Source organism: Arachis hypogaea, chromosome 13 (assembly GCF_003086295.3).
Source record: "Arachis hypogaea cultivar Tifrunner chromosome 13, arahy.Tifrunner.gnm2.J5K5, whole genome shotgun sequence".
NCBI classification, from domain to species: domain Eukaryota; kingdom Viridiplantae; phylum Streptophyta; class Magnoliopsida; order Fabales; family Fabaceae; genus Arachis; species Arachis hypogaea.
Genome location: NC_092048.1, coordinates 92,922,215 through 92,928,490, shown reverse-complemented (window position 1 = coordinate 92,928,490; position 6,276 = coordinate 92,922,215).

The following is a 6,276-nucleotide window of genomic DNA, read 5'->3' as shown; positions in this document are numbered from 1 at the left end:
CTTATGGAAGCCTTGAACTGCTAGATGAAGCAACAAAGAACAATTTCACAGCAAATGGTCACAGGGCAAAGCATTACTTGAGAAGCCATTGAAACAAAGAGGAGGAAATTCAGAAATTTAGCTGAGCAAGAATGAAGGATGTCAAGCTAGTGACATTAAAAGAGCGCTTGTTGGGAGGCAACCCAACCAAAGGTAGTTTTCTTATCTTAACTATTTCAATAAGAAGGTTAAGTAGTTTTATCTGCATTGCAAGGAGCTAAGTTTGGTGTTGCACACCAAAATAATTTAAGGGTGAATGAAGGATGCTAAGTTTGGTGTTCCACCAAAAATCTCAGTTAAAAACACAATTCAACCCTCTACATAACTGGTGACCAGCTCCAAGCAATCAAGAAAACCACTAAATTAATGTCTGTTTTCTAGTTTTGGCTATATCACTTTCAACAAAAGCACAAAGTTTCATGTAATTGATGCAGCATAGACAGTAGCAAGGGACTAAGTTTGGTGTTCCCCACCAAAGTAAGTTCAAGCAACTACAATAGTTCATACATGCTAACCATTTGCCTAAGTGCTTGGAAAAACAAGCAACTTCTAATAATTATGCAGAAAGACATTCAACCTCTTAAAAGAATCATCACCAAAAGAAATGCAAAAGTGAAGGAGGATGATGACAAAAGGAAAGCTGCAAGACACTCCTGAGAGGTTGTATTGTCACACAATTCACCTTGTTTTGAATTGCTCTAAATGAGAAGTTGCTGCTTACCTTAATGTTTAGTTCAAATAATACAAATTTTGATATCTGCACTAGTTTAAATGCTTGTTGTCACTCATCTGCTTTAAATTCTGTTTTGTTTCCCTTTTTGCATCAATAAGAGAAAATGTTTGAAAAAGAAGGTGATTGTCCAATGTTGTAGGAATTAGAATAAAGTTTTGTGGTAGTAATAGCTCGATTAAGATGATGAGCTCATAATAAAAGCTGCATAATAAAGAGTTCTTTGTAGTTTGAACTTGGTTGCTGTCATAAAACCTTTTATAAATGAAATTCCCTGGAAAATGAAGCAAAGTGAGAAAGAAAAAGAAAAGAAAAGCCAAGAATTGGCAAAGAAACAAACAATAAGGCTAGACACCAATAGCTTGGACTTTAGGACATATGTCTGTGATGCTTTTTGTACTAGGATATGCTTGGACAATTAGGTTCTAAGGAGTCTTTTAAAACTTGGTAACTTGGATTAACTAATCCGGGATTACCAACCGAAAGTCCATTATCAAGAGCAACCTAGTTATAAAGCATTTAGTGATCCAAAGAGATGCTGGGCATCAATGTTCCTAAGAGTATTTGTGAGCCAAGTGTCTGTAGTGAAGAAGTATTGAGCAAAATTAAGCCAAAAGGCTGTTGCAACACTTGACACTGAGTATCATTAAGAAATAAGCTTTCTAAGCAAAAGAAAGAAGGAAAAACCAAAGAGGGATCAATCAAAGAGGTAGGCAGTATGACAACAACTCTAGTGAATCCTCAAAGAAGCATTTCTTATCTATCAGCAAAGAATAATTGAGCTGCATTCTTGTCTGCATAAAACCCCATAGTCTTAATTCTACTATCTGCTAAATAAGGACATGTATGCTTCTCTATTTCATTTCATTTCTTCTCAATGTTTAATGCTTGCTTGGGGACAAGCAAGGTTTAAGTTTGGTGTTGTGATGACAAGTCATCTTATGCTAGTTTTACAAGCATTTTTCATTAGTTTCATTAGGTTTTATGCACTTTCTTGCACCATAAGTCAGTAATTGGAATGGATTTTCATGATCATCTTGAATCAATCAAATATCATTTATTTTACACAAAATCATAGGTTTTATGCTAGAATTAATTGATTTATTACATGATGCAAAGATCTAGTGATTTTAGTGGGACTTTGATTAGTTGTTTGGTTGCTTGTAGGTAAAGAAATGATGGAAAGAGGAATTTTTGGCATACTTTTGAAGTTTGAGCACGCTTTGGACCTTAGGCCACACTTTAAAAAGCGTGGCCCATGAAAATAAAGCCTGGCACTCACAAGGGAACAAAGTAAACAAAGGGTAGCATTTGGAAATGTGAACGCTACGTTCACTTTTTGTCACTTTTTCGTGACACTCAAAGGAGGGAGCAAGGCGCATCAAGGCTAGTCAAGGAGCGTTCAAAACATTGAACGTAGTGCTCCAAGCAGCACGCACCAAGCATGCGCTGGCTAAGGCTCGAAGAGGGGGCACCAAGAGGAAAGCTGGCATCAAGACAAGGGGGAGTAGCGCTAAAAAATTTGAGCGTAGCGCTCCCTTTTGCTCACTTTTTCATCCCTCAATCAAGGGGAGCAAGGCACACAAGGCCAAGCACCAAGAGAGCAAAACCAACGTTCACTTTAGTGAACGTAGCACACCCAAGAAGCCAAGCATGTAGAAGGCAAAACAAGGAGCAAGCGTTTGGAAAAAGCAACGCTACACTCCCTTTTGTCACCTCTTTCGTGCCTCAACCAAGGAAAGCAAAGCTCACCCAGGGAAGCAAAGGCATGTAGCGCTCAAAGAGTGAGTGGAGCGTTCACAAAGTGAACGCTAGGCCAAGGAGCAATTACAACCAAGGCTCACCAACAAAGAGTGAACGCTAAGTTCACAAGACCAAACGGAGCGCTCCCCTGGGAGCTGACCCATGCTTCCAACCCACTTAAACCAAAGCCAACCGGACCCATCCTTCTTCAAATTCAAAAACCAAAAGGCCCACTCCAAGCTTTGAAGACCAAAATAGAAAGTGTATAAATAGGATTAAGTTTGATTTGTAGAGGAACTTTTTAGCTCAATTTTAATTTTTCACTTTTAAATTTTCATTTGGGAATTTGGGAATTGGGAATTGGATTTAGTTTTCTTTCTGTTTTCATTTTCTTTTCTTCTACAACTTCTACTGTCTGTTCTTGGATTTTGAATTGAGATTGAAGAGCTCCATTGATTCTAAATCTGAGAATCATCTTTCACTTTTCTTCTCAATTGTTCTAAGAATTGGATCTGAGTTTAGTTTTCTGTTTTCATTTTCTTTCTTCTGCAACTTTTACTTTTGGGTTTTTGAATTGAGATTGAAGAATTTCATTGAATCTGGATCTGAGAATCATCTTTGCTTTTCTTTCATATAGTTTTGGGAATTGGAGAATTGGATCTAAGTTTCATTTACTGTTTTCCTTTTCATTTCTTCTGCAATTACTTTTCTGCTTGATCACGAGAGCAATTGAGATTTAGATCTGCTTTCTAATCTCATTCCTCTTCTTCGATCTTTAATTTCTCTTTAGGATTTCATAATTGAGTTAAGTGTTCTTTCTGGTTGTTTCTTCAAGCAATTTTACATTTCTGTTTGGCTGCTGAGCTGAATTTCTTCATCTCAGAGCTCTCTGATCTTCTTCAATTTACATTTTCTTGTTGAATTCTGAATCCCAGTACCCAAATCCCTTTTACTCTTCAAGCAATTTACATTTCTCAGCAATTTAGATTCAGCAATTTACTTTTCTTGCACTTTAAATTTCTGCAATTTACTTTTCTTGTAATTCAAGTTTCAGCTCTTTTACTTTCTTGTTCTTTAAGTTACTTGCAATTTACCTCTTCTTCACTTTATTCTTCTGCTCAATTTATCTTCTGCACCTTTATTTACTTGCAATTTAGCTTCTGTCAATCAAAATCACTAAATTCATCAAATATTCGCTTAACTAAATTCATCACCTAACTAAAATTGCTCAATCCATCAATCTCTATGGGATCGACCTCACTCTTGTGAGTTATTACTGCTTGATGCGATCCGATACACTTGTCGGTGAGTTTTGTGTGGAATCATTTTTCCAGCCATCAAGTTTTTGGCGCCGTTGCCGGGGATTGATTTAGATTGACAATGATTAAGTAAGGTGATAGTCTAGATTAAGCATTTTCTTTTTATTTTCACTAAGCACACTAACTGTTTGAATTTTTGCTTAAGCTAACTTTAACATAACTCTAGCAATAGAGTGGATTGTTTGTTGATTCTGGTGTTGTATGTATGTAGGGGTGGCAAACGGGTCTTAATCCGCCGGGCTGGCCTGCGTAACCCGCCAAAAAAGGCGGGTTGGGCTGGAAATTTGGGACCGCCGAAAGACAAAAGTCCGCCTAACCCAAACCGTTTAAACCGTGGGCTTTGGCGGGGCGGGGCGGGCTTCCCCGGTGGGCTGAAGTTTTTTTTTTTGGGCTGAACCTATTACCCATGAACCCAGACCCACCCGACCCAATCCCCATTCCCTACCCAGCGAAACGGCTGAAAGCCTGAAACCCTAAATTGAATCCCCACTCCCTAATCCCTAATTCCAGATTTGCAGCTGCCTCACTCTCACGTCTCACTCTCGGTCACGGCTGCTCCACGCTCTGGGTCTTGTGTTTTGGGCTGTTTTGTGCTCTGATCCTTCAAGGTCTCCACAACTCTAACCTTTGCTAATGCTATTACCTGAACACATATTTGTAACTAATTCTTTGTTTTCAAATTATTAACACAAGTTGATATATGATATACTTGATGATTGTAATTTATAGTGTGTGTTGCTAAGTGAAAGTGCATGGTGTTGTTATTTATTATGTACAGAAAAGGGTGTTACTAAGCTACGGAAAGTACCAAAGATATCAAATGCAGCTGTTTATGAAGTTGTTATTTATCAAATGGTGTTGTTATTTATCAAATGCAGTTGTCTATGAAGTTGCTAGTGCAGTTTTTAGCACCCAAGTGGTGAATTTGATAATAGATTAATTGCTCAATGTTTATGGATCCATCATGTCATGCCATCATGAGGGGAATTTCTTTATAGGGTTGATCTTTAAAGAGAAATAATGATTGTTGGTTAAATACTTGAATTCTGAAATATGAATTCTGAAACTGTTGATCTTTAAAGAGAATTTACTTTTATTTCAGGAAATATGAATTCTGAAACTGTGAGTAACCTTGTTACTACTGGAGTTGGTTCTGAGGCTGCTCCGGTCGAGATTGATGAACCTAGTTCGAAAAGGCTGAGACCAGCAACCTCCGATGTTTGGAATTTTTTCAAAAAGCTCGGTCCAGATAAGGATGGAGTAGAACGTGCTGAGTGTAAAGGATGCAAGAAAGTGTTTAAAGCTGGAGGTAAGCGATATGGCACTTCTACTATAAAACGGCATCTTGATAGTTGTACTCAAATTAAGCATGAAGATATTGGTCAGACTATAGCAGAATTGCAACTTAAAATGGGTTCACTTAAGATTGATTCAGGAGTGGCTAGAGATATGTTTGCTGGGTATGTAGTTGCTGGGGATAAGCCTTTTAATATGGTTGATGATAGGAGATTTAGAAATTGGGTGAAATATATTAGTCCAACTTTGAAACTTCCTTCTAGGAATACGGTTAAGGCTGACATAGTGAAAGTCCACAAGAGAGAAGCTGCGAAACTTAAAAAAATTTTAGTTTCCATTCCAAATAGAATTTGCTTAACATCTGATCTTTGGACTTCAAGTACCAATGAGGGGTTTATATGTTTGACTGCACATTTTGTTGATGAGAACTGGAAATTACAGAGTAAAATTCTCAATTTTTGTCATATGCCTCCTCCTCACACAGGATTTGAATTGTCTTCTAAAATCTTTACGCTTTTGACTGAGTGGAAAGTTGATAAAAATATTTTTTCCATTACTTTGGATAATGCTTCTTCTAATGATACTTGTGTTGAACACTTGAAAAGTACTTTGGATGTGCATGGTTCATTGTTGTGTGGTGGTGAATTCTTTCATGTTCGTTGCTCTGCTCATATTTTAAATCTTATTGTCCAAGATGGAATGAAAATATGTGGTGATGCAGTGTGTAAGATTAGAGAGGGTATTAAGTTTCTGAGAAAATCTGAAAGTAGAATGGTTAAGTTTAAAGAATTTTTTGAAGATATTGAGGGACTTGAGTATACGACTGCATTATGTTTAGATGTTCCTACTAGGTGGAATTCACTTTATGCAATGCTTGCAAGTGCTATTCCTTATAAGAAAGCTTTTGAAATGTATAAAGTAAAAGAAGCTGGGTTTAGGGAGTATTGTCCTTCATCAGATGAGTGGAGAAGAACTGAAAAGATATGTGATTTCTTGTTACCATTTTACGAAGCTACCAAGTTGATGTCTGGAACTTCTTACCCAACATCCAACTTGTATTTTTTACAAGTTTGGCAAATCCAGCTGATTTTAATGAATATTTTGAAGAATGATGAAGTGCTTATAAGGAACATGGGAGAAAAAAATGAT